The sequence below is a fragment of the Hemiscyllium ocellatum genome, chromosome 47, assembly GCF_020745735.1.
Source record: "Hemiscyllium ocellatum isolate sHemOce1 chromosome 47, sHemOce1.pat.X.cur, whole genome shotgun sequence".
Lineage (NCBI taxonomy): Eukaryota > Metazoa > Chordata > Chondrichthyes > Orectolobiformes > Hemiscylliidae > Hemiscyllium > Hemiscyllium ocellatum.
This window is the reverse complement of record NC_083447.1, coordinates 5,672,501-5,694,498: the sequence shown is the minus strand read 5'-3', so window position 1 is coordinate 5,694,498 and position 21,998 is coordinate 5,672,501. Positions and strand designations below refer to the sequence as shown.

General features: G+C 49.6%; 1 protein-coding gene across 2 annotated transcripts in view; it reads left to right on the top strand.

Annotated features, from left to right (window-relative positions):
- The window catches only part of numbl (NUMB like endocytic adaptor protein), a 168,751-nt gene that overhangs the window by 23,153 nt on the left and 123,600 nt on the right, over positions 1–21,998 (top strand). The window contains exon 1 of one of the 2 annotated variants that reach the window (XM_060856144.1): positions 20,184–20,419. The exons of the other annotated variant lie outside the window; for it this stretch is intronic. The gene's annotated coding sequence lies outside the window, so the exon portion shown is untranslated. Of the gene's footprint in view, positions 1–20,183; positions 20,420–21,998 lie in introns of those variants that run through there. 2 annotated transcript variants of the gene reach the window in all.

Sequence of the window (21,998 nt, the reverse complement as noted above, 5' to 3'; positions counted from 1 at the left end):
TGGTGAGTGGAGGGGAGCCTGCAGGAGGTGGTGTTCCCGTGTATCTGCTGCCCTGTCGCTGTAGGTAGTGGGGGTAGTGGGTTGGAAAGCTGCCAGAAACCTGATGCTGAGGTGCTGGTAGCAGGGTTTCAGAAATCCTCATGACCTCCGTTTTGAGTAAAACTGCAGAGGAACTCTCCCTGGTGCCCAGGGACGGGACAATATGGACCGATAGCGAGGTGACCCCTCCAACATTGCATGGTTACTTGTGGAAGTTTCCTGTGTGTAGAATGGTTGCCATGTTTCGAACACGGCAGGAGGGACCGAGCACCTGAGGAAGTGCCGCATGAGCAGTGACAGAATCCTGAGGAATTCTATCAACCCTGCCTGAGCTCTGACGTCCCGTGAGACTCCTGTATCTCCAGCAGCATCATGGGAAATGGTGTCAAGACAAGTGGGAGGTGGGGTGGTCCTGGATTAGGAAAACTGTGCAGGACACTGACAAATAGAAACCTATATCCTTTCACGGAAGCCCACGGGAAAGGGAGGTTGTCGTGGAACTCAATATACTACGATTACAGAACAAATGCATTCTCCATCTGCTGGCCGAAACGATTGATTTTGCTGCCTGTTATAAAGAGGACTGCGATCCTGGGAAATGAGCTGACTCATGGTCCTACTCCCAGCCTCAACCCCCTTCAGAAGCTGATCTCCGTTGACCCTGAAATAACCCTGATGTTGTTCCTCCCCGTGCATGCCTGGCTGAGTGAAAGGGAATTCAGGTAGCTACCTAACGCAGGCTGAAAACACACATCCAGTTATTAAATCGGCCTCATTGGGAAATCTGTAGTTCATTGGCCACAGAAAGGTCTGGCTGAGGTATCTCGGGTTATGTGTAGAGCTGGAGGGATTATGTGTGGAGTGGTTGGAGTCCCCCCTTCCCTAAAGGGCATTGGATGGATTTTTTTGTGACAATCAACTTGAGCCCAGCTTTTATTCCAGATTTGTTTTTATGTGAATTCACGTCCCACGGCGGGATTCAAACACACACTCCCCAGAACGTAAACCTTGGGGGCATCTGCATTAAAGCCTGACATTTCAAGAAGGCAGCTCCCTACTGCCTCCCAGTGGACAGGTCGGCTTTTGGCCAGAACATTAGCTGGAATAACACTGCGCCATCTTAGATGCAGAGGTAGAAAGTGAGGTCTGCAGATGCTGGAGATCAGAGCTGAAAATGTGTTGCTGGAAAAGCGCAGCAGGTCAGGCAGCATCCAAGGAACAGGAGATTCGGCGTTTCGGGCATAAGCCTTTCTTCAGGAAGGGCTTAGATGCAGAGGTACCCAGGTACAACAACAACTTAGGTACAACGTTAGTAAGAGAAATGGGAGTTAAAAAGTTAAGCGTTACTTCATAGAATAGTAGAGAAATAAAGAAATAAAGTCAACATTAATATTAAAGTCTTTCAGAGTTAAAAGTAAGAGAATAAAGGATTAAGGGTTTACAAAATCATGAGGGGCATGGATAGGGTAAATAGGCAAAGTCTTTTCCTTAGGATGGGGAAGTCCAGAACTAGAGGGGATAGGTTTAGGGTGAGAGAGGAAAGATATAAAAGAGACCTAAAGGGCAACTTTTTCACACAGAGGGTGATGCGTGTATGGAATGAGCTGCCAGAGGAAGTGGTGGAGGCTGGTACAATTACAGCATTTAAAAGGTATCTGGATGGGTATATGAATAGGAAGGGTTTGGAGGGATATAGGCCGGGTGCTGGCAGGTGGGACTAGATTGGGTTGGGATACCTGGTTGGCATGGACTGGTTGGACCGAAGGGTCTGTTTCCATGCTGTACATCTCTATGACTCTATTAACAGGTCGGTTCATGTGAGACATTGGAAGATTAATTAAATGGAGAAATAGTGTAAAAGAGAATGGCACTAAGGCATGATGCTCATTCAGACAGTCAGTGCCAGTACAATAGGAAAGGTTAGAGTGGGGTGGAAAAGCACAGCAGGTCGGGCAGCATCCGGGGAGCAGGAAATTCAACCTTTCAGGCAAAAGCCCTTCATCAGGAATGAGGCAGGGAGCCTCTGGAGTGGAGAGATAAATGTCAGTACAGTGCTCTGAAATGGTCTCCTTGTGCAGCACCAACAATTCTGTGATTCCGGTTAGGATCGGGAACGTTCTGCCCTGACAGTGTGGTAGAGGCAGCTTCAATCCCAGAGGGAACCGCAGGTATTTACCAAGTCATCCAAACCAGACACACCGTCTGGGGCCGGCGCCACTCAAAGCGGGCCATTGCCCAGGTTAATACAAATTAATTTGGAAGCCATTCTTTCAGGACAGAGATGAGCAGCACTTTCACTCTGAGGGGTGCGTCTGACTTTAAAACTCTCTGTCTCCATACGTTGTGTGTGTGTGTGTGTGTGTGTGTGTGTGTGTGTGTGTGTGTGTGTGTGTGTGTGTGTGTGTGTGTAAGTGCTTCCTAACATCTCTCCTGAACCGCCAGACCCTAATTCTCAGACTCTGCCCCTAGTTCTGGAATCCCCAAACATTTATCTTCATCGACCCTGTCTCTTCCTGTTAATATCTTGACGATTTTGATCAGATCACCCCTTAACCTTCTGCATTCCAGAGAAAAACACACTCATTCTTTTGGCCGAACTGGTCCTCACCCTTAACAATTTCTCCTTTGAATCCTCTCACTTTCTCCAGACCAAAGGGGTAGCCATGGGCACCCGTATGGGCCCCAGCTATGCCTGTCTCTTTGTTGGCTACGTAGAACAGTTGATCTTCCATAGTTATATCGGCATCACTCCCCACCTCTTCCTCCACTACATTGATGACTGCATTGGCGCCACCTCGTGCTCCCGCGAGGAGGTTGAGCAATTCATCAACTTCACCAACACATTCCACCCTGACCTTAAATTTACCTGGACCATCTCTGACACCTCCCTCCCCTTCCTGGACCTCTCCATCTCCATTAATGACGACCGACTTGACACTGATATTTTTTACAAACCCACCGACTCCCTCAGCTACCTGGATTACACCTCTTCCCACCCTACCTCTTGCAAAAATGCCATCCCGTATTCCCAATTCCTTCGTCTCCACCGTATCTGCTCCCAGGAGGACCAGTTCCACCACAGAACACACCAGATGGCCTCCTTCTTTAGAGACCGCACTTTCCCTTCCCACGTGGTTAAAGATGCTCTCCAATGCATCTCGTCCACATCCCGCACCTCTGCCCTCAGACCCCACCCCTCCAACCGTAACAAGGACAGAACGCCCCTGGTGCTCACCTTCCACCCTACAAACCTTCGCATAAACCAAATCATCCGCCGACATTTCCGCCACCTCCAAAAAGACCCCACCACCAGGAATATATTTACCTCCCCACCCCTTTCCGCCTTCCGCAAAGGCTGTTCCCTCCGTGACTACCTGGTCAGGTCCACGCCTCCCTACAACCCACCCTCCCATCCTGGCACTTTCCCCTGCCATCGCAGGAACTGTAAAACCTGCGCCCACACCTCCTCCCTCACCTCTATCCAAGGCCCTAAAGGAGCCTTCCACATCCATCAAAGTTTTACCTGCACGTCCACTAATATCATTTATTGTATCCGTTGATCTCGATGCGGTCTCCTCTACATTGGGGAGACTGGGCGCCTCCTAGCAGAGCGGTTTAGGGATCATCTCCGGGACACCCGCACCAATCAACCACACCTCCCCGTGGCCCAACATTTCAACTCCCCCTCCCACTCTGCCGAGGACATGGAGGTCCTGAGCCTCCTTCATCGCCGCTCCCTCACCACCAAACGCCTGTAGGAAGAACGCCTCATCTTCCGCCTCGGAACACTTCAACCCCAGGGCATCAATGTGGACTTCAACAGTTTCCTCATTTCCCCTTCCCCCACCTCACCCGAGTTCCAAACTTCCAGCTCAGCACTGTCCCCATGACTTGTCCGGACTTGTCCTACCTGCCTGTCTCCTTTTCCACTATCCACTCCACCCTCTCCTCCCTGACCTATCACCTTCATCCCCTCCCCCACTCACCCATTGTACTCTATGCTACTTTCTCCCCACCCCCACCCTCCTCTAGCTTATCTCTCCACGCTTCAGGCTCACTGCCTTTATTCCTGATGAAGGGCTTTTGCCCGAAACGTCGATTTCGCTGAACTGCTGTGCTCTTCCAGCACCACTGATCCAGAATCTGGTTTCCAGCATCTGCAGTCATTGTTTTTACCTCGCTTTTGTATAATGTCTCCTCATAACTTAACCCTGAAGTCCAGGTATCATTCTTGTAATGATGGTATTGAATGGGGCAGCAGATTCAAGGCTGAATGGCCTACTCCTACTTGTATTTCACATGTTCACAGTCAAAAAAAATCTTCCGGTCCTAATATGTCCTGACGCGGCTCCAAATCAAATTTGGTCTAATTTACATTTACGTGAAACATTTTACTGTATTGAAAGGTGCTATGTTAATGCAACTTCTTATTGTTGTAATCCCACGCTGGGGGGAGGAGGCAGAGGTGTATTTAGGTCTGATTTCCGCCCCATGAGAGATTTGAAATTGAGATTCTTATTGATGTCATGAGCATGTCAGTGAGCCATGAATAATTTAACGTGATGAGCAGTTGCAGTACACTCAGTGGCTGCAGTTTTCCAGGGAAGTCAACTTCCAAATCTTTCAGAACGAGAAGAATCCAGCCCCTCTCAGCTCTCACAACAAGGACCACAAACCAGCCCCCTCCTCCACCCCAAACAAAGCACCAAAGCTCAAATGTTCTTCTGAATTTAGTCACTTGTAAAAATGCACGTTCCATTTCACAGCATCACAGAGTGCCCACAGGAGACCCTTCCACCTGGTGTGTCCATCCTAGCTCTCAGACCGAGCGGTTCGCTCACTGCCTCTCCCCGTAATCCTGCAAACATTCCCTTTACAGGCAGAGGGAGCTCTTGGGGCAGTGTCCCTACCTCTGAGGCAGGAGGACCGGCTTTGAGTGGCGCCGGCTCCAGACGGTGTGTCTGGTTTGGGTGACTCGGTAAATAGCTGCGGTTCCCTCTGGGATTGAAGCTGCCTCTGCCACACTGTCAGGGCAGAACGTTCCCGATCCTAACCGGAATCACAGAATTGTTGGTGCCGCACAAGGAGACCATTTCAGAGCACTGTACTGACATTTATCTCTCCACCCCCGAGGCTCCCTGCCTCATTCCTGATGAAGGGCTTTTACCCGAAAGGTTGAATTTCCTGCTCCCCGGATGCTGCCCGACCTGCTGTGCTTTTCCAGCCCCACTCTAACCTTTCCTATTGTACTGGCACTGACTGTCTGAATGAGCATCATGCCTTAGCGCCATTCTCTTTTACACTATTTCTCCATTTAATTAATCTTCCAATGTCTCACATGAACCGACTTGTTAAACTTTTAACTTGTTCTTTCATTCTCTAAACTCTGAAAGAATTTAATATTGACAATTTCTTTACTTCTCTACTTTTCTATGAAGCAATGCTTAACTTTTTAACTCCTGTTTCTCTTACTAACTTTGTACCTTAGTTGGTTTTGTACCTGGGTATCTTTGACCCTAAGATGGTGCAGTTTTATCCCAGCTAATGTGCTGGGGACCCAGTTTGAATCCTACCATGACAGATGGTGGAATTTGAATTCAATGAAACAAAAATCTGGAATTAAAAGTCAAAATCCTTTCTGGTTTGGAGAGGCTGAACTGGCTGGAGCTGTTTTCCCTGGAGCGTCAGAGGCTCAGGCATGACCTTATAGAGGTTTATAAAATTATGAGGGGCATGGATAGGGTAACTAGACAAGGTCTTTACTCTGGGGTAGGGGAGTACAGAACTAGAGGGCATAGGTTTAGGGTGAGAGGGGAAAGATATAAAAGAGACCTAAGGGGCAACATTTTCACTCAGAGGGTGGTATGTGTGTGGAATGAGCTGCCAGAGGAAGTGGTGGAGGCTGGTATAATTGCAACATTTAAGAGGCATTTGGATGGGTATATGAATAGGAAGGGTTTGGAGGGATATGGGCCGGGTGCTGGCAGGTGGGACTAGATTGGGTTGGAATAGCTGGTCGGCATGGATGAGTTGGACCGAAGGGTCTGTTTCCGTGCTATACATCTCTATGGTTCACTAATGCCTTTAGGGAAGGAAACGGCCATCCTTACCCAGTCTGGCCTGACATGTGACTGCACGCCCACAGCGATGTGATTGGCTCTTAATTACCCTCTGGGCAATTAGGGATAGATAATAATTGCTGCCTGGCCAATGATGCCCTCATCCCATGAATGAATAAATAAAAAATGTATGGCACCATAAACACTTTCTCTGTACTCCTGTACTTAAGGACACATTACAACAGAACCAGCACCCTTCCAGAAAGAGCATTCCAGATCTGAAGCAGTCGCTTTCTCTCTAACCTCACATTTGTTTCTTTTGAAATCAATTCGAATCCACGTCCTCTTGATTTTTTTCGTGTGTGTTGGGGTTTGGGGGGGGGGAGGGTGCTCACTCCCTCTTTGCTATGTCCAGACTCCTCGTGATTCTGATCTTTCTCAGACTTCCTCTCAGCCTTGATTCCACCCTCGGGATGATTGTCTGCGTGGAGTTTGCACATTCTCCCCATGTCTGCGTGGGTCTCTTCTGAGTGCTGCAGTTTCCTCTTGCAGTCCAGAGATGTGCAGATCAGGGTGAATTGGCCATGGGAAATTGCCCATCGTGTCCAGGGATGTGTGGGTTAGGTGCATCGGTCAGAGGGGAAATATATGATAATAAGGTAGGGGAATGGGTCTGGGTGGGTTACTCTTCGGAGGGTTAGTGTGGACGTGTTGGGCCGAAGGGCCTGTTTCCACACTGTAGGGGTTCTATGACTTCTGTCAGGAAGCCAATCCAATCTCCTCCGGTCTGTTCACCGAAGTTCCTTGTCTATACAACCAGCGTCATGAATCTTTTCTGCTGTCATGCTTTCAAGTCCTTGCTAAATATCAGAAGTCTCACAACACCAGGTTACAATCCAACAGGTTTATGTAAAATCGCAACGCTCTGAAAGCTTGTGATTTTAAGTAAACCTGTTGGACTATAACCTGGTGTCGTGTGACTTCTCACCTTGTCTACCCCAGTCCAACATCGGCACGTCCACATCACTCCTAAAACGTGGTGCGCAGAACTGCACCCTAGTAACTCCAGCAGAGCTAAACCAGTCGCTTTCACAGGCTTAATGTCATTTCCCTGCTTTTACAATTCATAGAACATTGGTGGGCGGCACGGTGGCACAGTGGTTAGCACTACTACCTCACACCGCCGGAGATCCGGGTTCAATTCCCACCTCAGGCGACTCTCTGTGTGGAGTTTGCACGTTCTCCCCGTGTCTGCGTGGGTGTCCTCCGGGTGCTCCGGTTTCCTCCCACAGTCCAAAAATCACCAGATTAGGTGAATTGGCCGTGCTAAATTGTCTGTAGTGTTAGGTGAGGGGTAAATGTAGGATTATGGGTCTGGGGTGGTATGCGCTTCGGCGGGTCGGTGTGGACTTGTTGGGCCGAAGGGCCTGTTTCCACACTAAGTAATCTAATCTAGTAGAAAAGTACAACGCAGAACAGGCCCTTTGGCCCACAATGTTGTGCCGAGATTTAATCCTAATGTAAAATATCGTAACTTAACCTACGCACCCCTCAACTCACTGCTATCCATGTGCATGTCCAGCAGTCACTTAAATGTCCCTAATGACTCTGCTACCACTGGGAACGCATTCCATGCATTCACAACCCTGTTCCATGCCCTGATCACAGTGCTGTCTGTTTAATGGCTCACTCTGTTCACACCTCAGTGATTTAAGCACATATAGCCCAAGGTATGTCTGCTCCTGCACCCAGTTTACAGTCATGCACTTTAGTTTGTATCTTTGCTCTCTCTCCCACAATCAATCATTTCACTCTTCTCTGGATTAGAATCATCCAGCACAGAAACAGACCCTTCAGCCCAACCACTCCATGCCAACCGTAATCCCAAACTAAAGTAGTCCCACCTGCCTACTTCTAGCTCAGATCCCTCCAGACCTTTCCCTATTCATATCCTTGTCCAAATGTCTGTTAAACATTGCCACTGTACCCACTGCTTCCTCTGGAAGTACGTTCCACATGCCATCCCCTCTCCCTGTAAAAAAAAATTGCCCCTCAGGTCTTGTTTAAACCTTTCTCCTTAAAAATGTGCGTCCTGGTCTTGAAATCCCCCACCCTAGGGAAAAGACACCTGCCAAACACCTTATCTATACCCCTCATGATTTTATAAACCTCTATAAAGTCCCCCCTCAACCTCTTATACTCCAGTGTAAACAAATCCCAACCGATCCAACTTCTCCTTATAACTCCAACCCCTCGATTTCCAGCAACGTCCTGGTAATTAATTTTCTGAACCCCCTCCAGCTTAATAATCTCCTTCCCACAACTGGGTGACCAGAACTGGACACAGTACTCCAGACAAGGCCTCACCAATGTCCTGTACGACCCCCAGCGTCACATCCTAACTCCTTTACTTAAAAGATCTCAGCAATGAAGGTAAGCGTGCTAAACGCCTTCTTAACCACCCTGTGTTGCAACCTTCAAAGAACTGTGTACCTGAACCTCCCAGTCTCTCTGTTCTCCGACACCACCGACCTAAATGACATTTCACCTGCCACTGCCCATTCGTTCCATCAACCTGTCTCTGTCCATTCTTGATGAAGGGCTTTTGCCTGAAACGTCGATTTCGCTGCACTTTGGATGCTGCCTGAACTGCTGTGCTCTTCCAGCACCACTGATCCAGAATCTGTCCCTCTGTGGTTCCACCCCACCCTCCTCTCCATTCACAATGTCTCCAAGTTCTGCATCATCTGCAAGTTTTGACATTGTGCTCTTTTCCCCAAAGTCTAGATCATTTCTACGTTTTGAGCAGCGTAAAGGTTCTGATACCACATTCCCTTTCCCATTCCAAAAACATTTCCAGTCATTATGACCCTCTTTTTCTCTGTCACTCAGCTAACTTTGTGTCCAAGTTTGTAAACGTCCCTTTATTCCATTTTGCTGACAAGTCTGTTGTAGAGCGCTGTATCAAATGCCTTCTGGAAGTCCGTGCACACCACTTCAACGGTGTTACCCTCCTTGATCTCCCTGCTACCCCGACAAAGAAAACTTCAGCAAGATTCTTGACCTAGCTACCAGATACCATTGAAAACATGCATCACCGTTTGGTAAGGCAACAGTTCTGCCCAGGACTGCAGGAATCCACAGAGAGTCAGTCCAACATGGAAACCAGCCTCCGTTCCACTGACTCCGTCTGTACTTCCCACTGCCTCGGGAAAGTGACCTACATCATCAAAGAGACCCCTCCCGCCCCAGTTGTACTCTCTTCCACCCCCTTCCATTGGGCGTAAGTTATAAAAGTTTGTGTACATGTACAAACAGATTCAAGAACAGCTTCTTCCCTGTTGTTTTGAACCGACCTCTTTAATGTTAATTCTGATCTTTCTCTGCGCTTTCTCCGTGACTATAACACTGTATTCTTCACTGAAAACAACAAATGCTGGAGATCACAGCGAGTCAGGCAGCATCCATGGAGACAGAACAAGCTATTATCTCAAGCACTGTGTACTGCACTCTGTCCTTCTAGCCTGGTGCACTCTGTATGGGTCCATCTGTCTGTAAAAGCACACTAAACAACACTTTTCACTGTACCTTGGTACAAATGACAACAATAAATCGATCAGTTAAACACACCTTGTCCTTCACCAATCCATGTTGGCTTTCCTTAAATAACGAGGAGAAAGTGAGGTCTGCAGCTGCTGGAGATCAGAGCTGAAAATGTGTTGCTGGAAAAGCGCAGCAGGTCAGGCAGCATCCAAGAAACAGGAAATTCGACGTTTCGGGCATAAGCCCTTCATCAGGAATGAGGAAAGTGTGTCCAGCAGGCTAAGATAAAAGGTAGGGAGGAGGGACTTGGGGGAAGGGCGATGGAGATGTGATAGGTGGAAGGAGGTCAAGGTGAGGGTGATAGGCCGGAGTGGGGTGGGGGCGGAGAGGTCAGTAAGAAGATTGCAGGTTAGGAAGGCGGTGCTGAGTTCGAGGGATTTGAGACAAGGTGGGGGGAGGGGAAATGAGGAAACTGGAGAAATCTGAGTTCATCCCTTGTGGTTGGAGGGTTCCCAGGCGGAAGATGAGGCGCTCCTCCTCCAACCTTAAATAACCAAGATCTAGCAAAAATGATTCCCGTCCCAAATGATTGTTTCATCCAGCTTCCCAGTAGCTATAGTTGCTGGGTCAATCTTTGCGTGTCTTTTTGAACATTTGGAATTCTTCACTTTCTGGCACCATCCGATTCTAAAGAAAACTACAGGAGAATTGTGTCAAACATCCTCACACTGTCTTTCCACCCTTGTCATCCTTATCCAATCTGGTCCCAGTGCTTTATCAACTCTTAACTTTAGACAGTCCATCCAAAATCATTTCCTGATCAAATGTAAATCCTTCAAGCATCTGAAACACCACCACCCCCTCCCCCTGTTCCACCATGACCTACAGATAAAGACAGATGCAAAACATTCATTTACTACCCCAGCCAGGCTCCCCCACCCCCATGTTTAAATCCTGATATTAATTTCTAATTGGCCTGGCTACTCCTTCCACTATGTCCATTCCCTTTTATCTTAAATGCCAGCCCATTTTAATGCTGTCTTTGCTTTTTCTCTTGTTTGATTAGATTACTTACAGTGTGGAAACCCTTCAGCCCAATGAGCCCACACTGACCCTCCGAAGCGCAACCCACCCAGACCCATTCCCCTACATTTACCCCCTTCACCTAACATTACAGGCAATTTAGCACGGCCAATCCGCCCTAACCTGTACATCTTTGGATTGTGGGAGGAAACTGGTGCAAACTCCACACAGACAGTCAACCAAGGTTGGAATCGAACCAGGTCCCTGGTGCTGTGAGGCAGCAGTGCTAACCACTGAGCCACAGTGCTGCCGAGGCTGTTACTGAGACTGAAAGGTTTGCGGTTAAAAGGGAAGCCTGAACTCAGATTTCTCCAGTTTCCTCATTTCCCCTCCCCCCACCTTGTCTCAGTCGGTTCCCTCAACTCAGCACCGCCCTCCTAACCTGCAATCTTCTTCCTGACCTCTCCGCCCCCACCCCACTCCGGCCTATCACCCTCACCTTGACCTTCTTCCACCTATCACATCTCCATCACCCCTCCCCCAAGTCCCTCCTCCCTACCTTTTATCTTAGCCTGTCTGGCACCCTCTCCGCATTCCTGATGAAGGGCTTATGCCCGAAACGTCGAATTTCCTATTCCTTGGATGCTGCCTAACCTGCTGTGCTTTAACCAGCAACACATTTTCAGTTGAGGCTGAATAGGCACTGACTGAATAACCCAGCCTCAACCGCTCCCTGCAGTAAAGAATTCCACAGATTCACTCCCCTCAGATAAGAAATTCACCCTCATCTCTGTCTTAGATGGGCGACCTCATGTGTTGAGATTCTGTCCTCTGGTCCGCAGGGGAAAACAAGACCTCTCCATGTCTATCCTGTCAAGTTGCCTAAGAATCTGGTGCTCACCTTCCACCCTACCAACCTTCGCATAAACCAAATCATCCGCCGACATTTCCGCCACCTCCAAAAAGACCCCACCAGCAGAGATATATTTCCTTCCCCACCCCTTTCCGCCTTCCGCAAAGACCGTTCCCTCCGTGACTACCTGGTCAGGTCCACGCACCCCCCTACAACTCACCCTCCCATCCTGGCACCTTCCCCTGCCACCGCAGGAACTGCAAAACCTGAGCCCACACCTCCTCCCTCACCTCTATCCAAGGCCCTAAAGGAGCGTTCCACATCCATCAAAGTTTTACCTGCACATCCACTAATATCGTTTATTGAATCCGTTGCTCCCGATGCGGTCTCCTCTACATTGGAGAGACTGGGTGCCTCCTAGCAGAGCGCTTTAGGGATCATCTCCAGGACACCCGCACCAATCAACCACACCGCCCCGTGGGCCAACATTTCAACTCCCCCTCCCACTCTGCTGAGGACATGGAGGTCCTGGGCCTCCTTCACCGCCGCTCCCTCACCACCAGACGCCTGGAGGAAGAACGCCTCATCTTCCGCCTCGGAACACTTCAACCCCAGGGCATCAATGTGGACTTCAACAGCTTCCTCATTTCCCCTTCCCCCACCTCATCCTAGTTCCAAACTTCCAGCTCAGCACTGTCCCCATGACTTGTCCGGACTTGTCCTACCTGCCTAGCTCCTTTTCCACCTATCCACTCCACCCTCTCCTCCCTGACCTATCACCTTCATCCCCTCCCCCACTCACCCATTGTACTCTATGCTACTTTCTCCCCACCCCCACCCTCCTCTAGCTTATCTCTCCACGCTTCAGGCTCACTGCCTTTATTCCTGATGAAGGGCTTTTGTCCAAAACGTCGATTTCGCTGCTCGTTGGATGCTGCCTGACCTGCTGTGCTCTTCCAGCACCACTGATCCAGAATGTGGTTTCCAGCGTCTGCAGTCATTGTTGTTACCTAAGAATCTTATTTGTTTCCGTCAGATTACCTCTCAATCTTATATATTCCAGACCCAATTTGTTTAACCTTCTCCCGTTTCTCTCTGGGCTGTATCCCCAGCTATCATTTACTCCTTCTCCTCTCCCCCCACCCTATCTTCGGCACATAAGCTAACACTGTCCGAGCTACAAATTGCTGTTTTGAGTAAGGGTCACTGGACCCCAAATATTAACCCTCTCTTCATACATTCTGCTCTCCTTCCTATCGGAGGGATGTTGTAAACTTGAAAAGGGTTCAGAAAAGATTTACAAGGATGTTGCCAGGGTTGGAGGATCTGAGCTACAGGGAGGGGCTGAACAGGCTGGGGCTGTTTTCCCTGGAGCATCGGAGGCTGAGGGGTGACCTCATAGAGGTTTATAAAATCACGAGGGGCATGGATAGGGTGAATAGACAAAGTCCCTTCCCTGGGCTGGGGGAGTTGAGAGCTAGAGGGCATAGGTTTAGGGTGAGAGGGGAAAAAGTTAAAAGGGACCTGAGGGGCAATTTTTTCATGCAAAGGGTGCTACAGAGGATGTGGTGGGGGCTGGTACAATTGTAACATTTAAAAAGCATTTGGATGGGTATATGAACAGGAAGGGTTTGGAGGGATATGGGCCGGGTGCTGGCAGGTGGGATTAGATTAGGTTAGGATATCTGGTCGGCATGGATGAGTTGGGCCGAAGGGTCTGTTTCCGTGCTGTACACCTCTATGCGACGCTGCCAGACCTGCTGAGCTTTTTCCAGCCATTTCTGTTTCTATTTTTGATTTCGAGCATCCCCCTTTCTCTTCAGTTTCTCTTCTCAACCGACCCCCCCCACCGACATCAGGAAAGTAGATGGCGTGGTCATTGCCGCGTTGCTCTTTATGGGATCTTGCTGTGTACAAATCATCTCAGCGCCTCTCTACGGTGATTGTCCCTCCCTTTCCTTCCTTTTTGCTGACCCCAACCTGGGGTCACAAGGATATCGTTTCAATGTGCATTACATCCTCGAAACACGTACCTGACAAATGTCTGTGTGGCCTGAATCTATCGAGCATTGAGACTGGGAGCCTGTTCCAAACCCTTGAATTTCATCCCGGACAGATCAGCCTGTGTGAGATACAGGCGCAAATGGGGACCCTTGGCTCAGGACCACGTAGCAGATGGGTTGGAGCTAGGGGGCAGGATGTGACCACAGTCTGGTTCAGCTCAGCGGCACTGACAACTTGTTTTCCTTTTGTCTGCTTCACCCTGGAACAGTTTCAAAGGGAAGCAGGATTATTTCCAGCCCCAGCTGTCTAGAAAATCTTATCTGAGCCAAAAACGCAATCATTTCTGAGGTAGCTGATTGCACGTCCCCTTAAAACTGCCCCTAGTCAGGATGCAATTAAAAAAAAGCATCCCCAGTTTTTAATGGGAGCAGTTAGCAGCCACAACTTTACAAATTGAGGGAAGGTTACAGCAGTTGAATAGAGGGGACAGTCTGGGTATATCTGCCTGTTACACTCTCCAATATTACAGCAAAGGACATTACAGTACAGAACCAGACCCTTCGGCCCTCCAATCCTGTGCCAACATATTTTGCCCTTCCATCCTAAAACTGTCTTCACATACAGGATCCCTATCCACCCAATCCTTTCCTGTCCACGTATAGTCCAGGTGTTTCTTCAATGCTGCTATTGTGGCAGCTTCCACCATCTCCTCTGGCGGTGTGTTCCAAGTATTCACCATCCTTTGTGTGAAAAACCCTGCCTCACACATCTCCCCCCGCCCCATACCTTGAACCTGTGTCCCTGAGTAATTGACCCCTCCACCCTGGGGAGAAAGCCTCATGCTGTCCATGCCATTCACAATCTTATAACCTTCTGTCAGGTCGCACCCTGCTGAAACTCCAGTGAAAACAAACACAGTCTATCCAACCTTCCTTCTTAGCTATATTTATTAAGTAGCGTTTACAGCACAGGCCATTTGGCCCATCAGTTCTGTGCTGGTCTTCCTGCAGTACATGAGCCTTCTCTAACCCTTAGTGGGCGGCACGGCGGCACAGTGGTTAGCACTGCTGTCTCACAGCGTCTGAGACCCAGGTTCAATTCCCACCTCAGGCGACTGACTGTGTGGAGTTTGCACGTTCTCCCTGTGTCTGCGTGGGTTTCCTCCGGGTGCTCCAGTTTCCTCCCACAGTCCAAAGATGTGCGGGTCAGGTGAATTGGCCAGGATAAATTGCCCGTAGTGTTAGGTAAGGGGTAAATGTATGGGTGGGTTGCGCTTTGGTGGGTCAGTGTGGACTTGTTGGGCCGAAGGGCCTGTTTCCACACTGTAATCTAATCTAGTAATCTAACCAGCACTCCTCCTCCTCCCATTCTTCTATTCCTTCTCCCTCACGTTTATCCACTTTCCCACACCCCGCTCCCTTCAATATATTGACTCTATTCACCTCCGCCTCTCCCTATAGGCCTGACATTCCTACTTGCTGCCATAAGATGTTTTTCCTGAATTCCCAATAGGATTTGTTTAGTTTTGCTCTGCAGGAAGTATTGACCATTAACACCAAGGCTTGTTGCCGATGTACCTGTTGAACTGAACTCTGTACTGCTGCAGCCAAACTGATTGTCCTTGCTACTTACAATTCATTCTCGCTCGCTGAGTCAGCATTTATTGCCCTAATTACCCAGAAGGCTGTTAAATGTCAACCCCATTGCTGTGGGTCTGGAGTCACGTATAGACCAGGCCAGGTGACAGTGGCAATTTCCTTCCCTAAAAGACACCAGATGTGTGGGGTGGGTTTAAACTGATGTGGGTTTTGACAGAGCCGTGAGGCAGCAGTGCTAAATCTTCAAGGATCTTCCAACTCAGTGCAGCTTTAACCTTGACTTTGAGATCCTGAACACTTTAACCCTCAGTCGGTTGGTATTCTGCTTTCTAGGTTTCAGCAATCTCCCTGTCATTCTAGATGAATTTCTGGAGGATGTGGGGGATAGTGAGGAGCCATCTAGAGGACGGGCTATTTCAGATCTAGTATTATGCAATGAAAGAGGGTGAACCAGAAGCAATGCATTTAAAACGATCAGGCAAAGAGTTGAGGAGAAATGAGATTTTGAATTGAAAACAACAAACGCTGAAGGTCACAGTTTAGTCCTCGGAACATTAGCTTGCTCCCTCTCCACAGATGCTGCCTGACCTGCTGTGATCTCCAGCATTTGTTGTTTTCAGACTCTGGCATCTGCAATAATTTGCTCCAAAATTGTTAATCCACCCTCTTTCATTGCATAATACTAGATCTGAAATAGCCCGTCCTCTAGATGGCTCCTCACTATCCCCCACATCCTCCAGAAATTCATCTAGAATGACAGGGAGATTGCTCAAACCTAGAAAGCAGAATACCAACCGACTGAGGGTGAAAGTGTTCAGGATCTCAAAGTCAAGGTTAAAGCTGCACTGAGTTGGAAGATCCTTGAAAATTTGGACAACCTACAGTACCTCAGCGGTTAGCACCGCTGCCTCACAGCACCAGGGTCCCAGGTTCAATTCCACCTTCGGGTGACTGTCTGTGTGTGGAGTTTGCACATTCTCCCTGTGTCTGTGTGGGTTTCCTCCGGGTGCTCTGGTTTCCTCCCACAGTCCAAAGATGTACAGGTCAGGGTGGATTGGCCGTGCTAAATTGTCCTGTTGTGCCCAGGGGTGTGCAGATTAGTGTGGATTGGCTGTGCTAAATTGTCCTGTAGTGCCCAGGGGTGTGCAGGTTAGTGTGGATTGGCTGTGCTAAATTGTCCTGTAGTGCCCAGGGACGTGCAGGTTAGTGTGGATTGGCTGTGCTAAATACTCCATAGAGTCCAGGGACACGCAAGCTGTGTAGGGTTAGATAGGGTAAGGGGATGGGTCTGGGTGGGACGCTGTTGGGAGGGTTGTGGTGACTTGTTGGGCTGAGTGGCCTGTTTCCACACAGTGGGGATTCTGTTCTATAAACGCAGGAAAAGTTCCACCAGGAAAAGCCTCTGCAAGATAGTCCGAATGAAGTGGTTAGATAAGGTGCTGAGCAGATGTAGACTCACTAATTACACAGACCCAGCTCCAGCGGGTGGGATCTTTTGACCAGGTTCTGCTCCCCATCCCTCCCAGAATGATTACTCAATGCAGACTGGTGACAAGAGACTGCAGGGGGGGGGGAAGGGAGGGGGGGGGGCAGTGGGAATACTTTGGGTCTCTTGTCAAGGCATCACGTAGACTTGGACATTCCCGTCTCCTGAGTAACACGGAGCAGGTTGGTTCAGGAAGACAGCGGGGGACTCCGTTGGGAACCATGTCCGAGAGGAAGCGAGAGTTACCAACCTCCGAGCAGCCCGCCTACCCCAAGCCAGCAAGGGTGTCCCACCCTCCCACAGCATCCAGGCAGCCGTGTGTCAGAACCCATCGGAATATCACCCTCCATCCCGGGCCTAAGAGGAGGTCAGTGGCATCCAATTCCAACTTTGAGAAAGCAATCCGACAGAGTTTGTACGGGATTGGTTTGTGCAGGAGGCTGGGATAGAAAGCGGGGCAAAATTCCTCTCAAGAGCCAGGACAGATGTGATGGGCCGATTGGCTTCCAGGCAGCAGAATCGGGTCGTGAAGCATATCAGCCAAGAGCGAATGGTGGAACAGACTCAATGGGCCGAATGGCCTAATAATCATAGAGTCCCTACAGTGTGGAAGTAGGCCATTTGGCCCATTAAGTCCACGCCCATCCTGGAAAGAGTATCCCAACCCCCAGCCCATAACCCTGCATTTCCCACGGCTAGCCCAACTAACCTGCACATCCCTGGACAATTTCCCATGGCCAACCTGCCCTAACACACACATCCCTGGACACTATGGGTAATTTCCCATTGGCTAACCCACACATGCCTGGACACTATGGGACAATTTCTCATGGCCAACCCACATATTCCTGGACAATATGGATAATTTCCCATGGCTAATCCACCCTAACCCACACATCCCCGGACACTATGGGACAATTTCCCATGGCAAACCCACCCTAACTTGCACATCTCTGGACAATATGGATAATTTCCCATGGCCAATCCAACCTAACCCACACATCCCTGGACATTATGGGTAATTTCCCATGGCCAATCCATCCTAACCCACACATCCCTGGACATTATGGGTAATTTCCCATGGCCAATCCACCCTAACCCACACATCCCTGGACACTATGGATAATTTCCCATGGCCAATCCATCCTAACCCACACATCCCTGGACACTATGGATAATTTCCCATGGCCAATCCATCCTAACCCACACATCCCTGGACACTATGGATAATTTCCCATGGCTAATCCACCCTAACCCACACATCCCTGAACACTATGGATAATTTCCCATGGCCAATCCATCCTAACCCACACATTCCTGGACACTATGGATAATTTCCCATGGCCAATCCACCCTAACCCACACATCCTGGACACTATGAGTAATTTCCCATTAGCCAATCCACCCTAACCCACACATCCCTGGACAATATGGGTAATGTCCCATTGGCCAATCCACCCTAACTTGCACATCCCTGGACACTATGGATAATTTCCCATGGCCAATCCATCCTAACCCACACATCCCTGGACACTATGGATAATTTCCCATGGCCAATCCACCCTAACCACACATCCCTGGACACTATGGGTAATTTCCCATGGCCAATCCATACTAACCCACACATCCTGGACACTATGGGTAATTTCCCATTAGCCAACCCACCCTAACTTGCACATCCCTGGACACTATGGGTAATTTCCCATAGGGCCAATCCATCCAAACCTGCACATCTTCGGACTGTGGGAGGAAACAGGAGCACTCAGAGAAAACCCACACAGACGCAGGGAGAACGTGCAAACTCCACACAGACAGTCACCCGAGGGCGGAGTTGAACCTGGGTCGCTGGCGCTGTGAGGCAGCAGTGCCACCCTCTCGGGCACTGAAAGAAGGTTGATAACATGAATGAATGAGTTGGATTTGGAGATGTCGGGGTGCACAAAGTTTAAAAAAAATCACACAACACCAGGTTACATTCCAACAGGTTTAATTGGAAGCACTAGCTTTTGGACAACTACCTGATGAAGGAGCAGCGCTGTGAAAGCTAGTGCTTCCAATTAAACCTGTTGGACTATAACCTGGTGTTGTGTGATTTTTAACTTTAAGTGAATGAGAGTTGTGTTGGCAGGGTGGAGAGCAGCCAATTTGTTCTTGAATAGAGACAAAACATTACTGAAGGTACTGGAATTCAAAGTAGATTGGCAGGAGGCTGGGAGAATACAGCAAGCCAGGCAGTATCAGGAGGGAGAGGGACACAGCAAGGCAGGCAGTATCAGGAGGGAGAGGGACACAGCAAGGCAGGCAGCATCAGGAGGGAGAGGGACACAGCAAGGCAGGCAACATCAGGAGGGAGAGGGACACAGCAAGGCAGGCAGTATCAGGAGGTAGAGGACACAGCAAGGCAGGCAGCATCAGGAGGGAGAGGGACACAGCAAGGCAGGCAGCATCAGAAGGGAGAGGGACACAGCAAGGCAGGCAGCATCAGGAGGGAGAGGGACACAGCAAGGCAGGCAGTATCAGGAGGGAGAGGGACACAGCAAGGCAGGCAGCATCAGGAGGGAGAGGGACACAGCAAGGCAGGCAGTATCAGGAGGGAGAGGGAACAGAGCAAGGCAGGCAGTATCAGGAGGGAGAGGGAACAGAGCAAGGCAGGCAGTATCAGGAGGGAGAGGGACACAGCAAGGCAGGCAGTATCAGGAGGGAGAGGGAACAGAGCAAGGCAGGCAGTATCAGGAGGGAGAGGGACACAGCAAGGCAGGCAGTATCAGGAGGGAGAGGGACACAGCAAGGCAGGCAGCATCAGGAGGGAGAGGGACACAGCAAGGCAGGCAGTATCAGGAGGGAGAGGAACACAGCAAGGCAGGCAGCATCAGGAGGGAGAGGGAACAGAGCAAGGCAGGCAGTATCAGGAGGGAGAGGAACACAGCAAGGCAGGCAGTATCAGGAGGGAGGGGGAAACAGCAAGGCAGGCAGTGTCAGGAGGGGGAGGGACACAGCAAGGCAGGCAGTATCAGGAGGGGGAGGGACACAGCAAGGCAGGCAGCATCAGGAGGGAGAGGGACACAGCAAGGCAGGCAGTAGCAGGGGGGAGAGGGACACAGCAAGGCAGGCAGTATCAGGAGGGAGAGGGACACAGCAAGGCAGGCAGTAGCAGGGGGGAGAGGGAACACAGCAAGGCAGGCAGTATCAGGAGGGAGAGGGACACAGCAAGGCAGGCAGCATCAGGAGGGAGAGGGAACACAGCAAGGCAGGCAGCATCAGGAGGGAGAGGGACACAGCAAGGCAGGCAGTATCAGGGAGGTGCTTGAAGGCCTGGAGAAGGGTTGTACCTGAAACATCAACTTCCCCACCTCCTGATGTGTCCTCTTACTGAATGACAGCACAGACGATCAGGGGCCGAATGGCCTCTTCCTTGCTGCTTGCAACGTATGATTGACGTTGGAGGTGACCAGTGGAGGGCTGGGACGGTCCTTACATTTTAATGAGAGGGTAGACCAATGGGGAAGGAGGCGGAGGCGGGAGGTGGATTCAGGATCGGAGACTGGCGCCTGCGCTGCATTGTAACTTGTGCGGGTTCTGGGAGCGAGTGTGGTGGCCTGGGGAAGGATATACTGGAGACAGAGATACAGCAAGGGGGAAACATTACAGCCTCAGCACGGGAAAGGAAAAGATCTGGATCCTGGCTGGGGAGGGGGAAGGATATAACACCCCCTCCCACCCACCCACCTCGGTACAACACAGCCAGCTTCAGCGACCCTTGTGGATATTTACAGGAGGGGCTGGAGCAGGGATCAACAGTCTCCTGAACGCACCAGTAAGTCTGAGCTATACATCTGTACGAGAAAGGGGTAGGGGAAAGGGGAGGGGGGGAGGGAGAGATCGGGGAAGGGGATAGGGGGAGGGAGGGAGAGGGGAGAGGGAGAACCCGCGCTGCGCTTTCATTGTGAAATTGACAAAAAAGGCTGTTGGATCGCGGCTGAAACTGACGCTGCACAGCCGCCGCCGCCGCCAGTGTGTCTGTCTGTCTCTGTATCTATCTGTCTCTATCCATCTGTATGCATGCGTGTGTCCATCTGTCTCTCTGTATGTGTGTATGTCTATTTCTCTCTGTATCTCTGTGTGTGTGTCTATCTGTGTCTCTCTATCGGTGTGTATGTCTATTTCTCTCTGTATCTGTGTGTGTGTGTGGTTGTGTCTATCTGTGTGTGTCTATCTGTGTCTCTCTATCTATCGGTGTGTATGTCTTTCTCACTGTGTGTGTCTGCGTGTGGCTGTCTCTATCTGTGTCTCTCTGTATCTGTGAAAATGTCTATTTCTCTCTGTGCCTGTGTGTAGCTGTATCTATCTGTGTGTGTGTGTGTCCGTCTCTGTGTATCTATCTATCTGTGTGTGTGTGTGTGAGTGTATCTCTCTGTATCTGTGTGTGCGTGCATGTGGCTGTGTCTGTATGTATATATCTGTATCTGTGTGTGTGTGTGTGTCCGTCTCTGTGTATTGGTCTGTGTGTGACTGTGTCTATCTGTGTCTACGTGTCTCTGTATCTATCTCTGAGTGTCTGTGCGTGTGTCTGTGTCGATCTGTGTGTGTGTCTGTGTCGATCTGTGTGTGTCTATCTGTGTCTTTTGCTGGGATTTCTATCTAAAATCCACCCCCCCCCCCCCACACACTCACACACACCTCACCACAACACAAGCAGTTGGTCTCTCACTGTGTGTGTGATGCAGCGATTTTATTTTGGTTGTTGTGGGGGGAGAGGCTGAAGGGTTTGGGGTGGTCGTCTCAAATACACTCGGCAGTCTGTGTGTGAAAATGAGAGATTCAAAACTCTCTCTGGTTTGACCCCTCCCGTTCTAGATGTCACCCTCCCCCCACAAAAGCCCCACTCAGGGGGAAAATTGATCTGTTTCTGAAATGGATCGATCGGGAGAAGGCTGTCCATTAATGAAGGAGTGATAAAAGTTGTCTGTAGCTCTCCCCCACCCCCATTAATAATATTGAAAAGCCAACTCCAGTTACCAATACTGAAATGTACAGCGTATTTCGGGAAATTGAATTTGCAGATTGCAAGAACTGGCCATGCAGAAAGGTATTTCCTTTCACATCTCAGAATTTGATACGTATTTTTTAAAAAAGAAGCGAGTTAGTAACAACTTAGAGACTTCATTTTCTAAAATATATGAATGCAATTAGACTGGGAAGATATTTTAGTCTCCACCCCTCAAGCTGTTTAATATTCCCACTGGAAATTGACAGGGAGTGGCTGGCCGGAGGTATTCTCTCTCTCCCTCCCTCCCTCTGTGTGTGTGAGAGAGGGATTGCTAGTGTTTACTGAGCCTGGAACTTACAGTCTTCAATTCACACACAAATCTCCCAGCCTACTGGGGGAAACATGC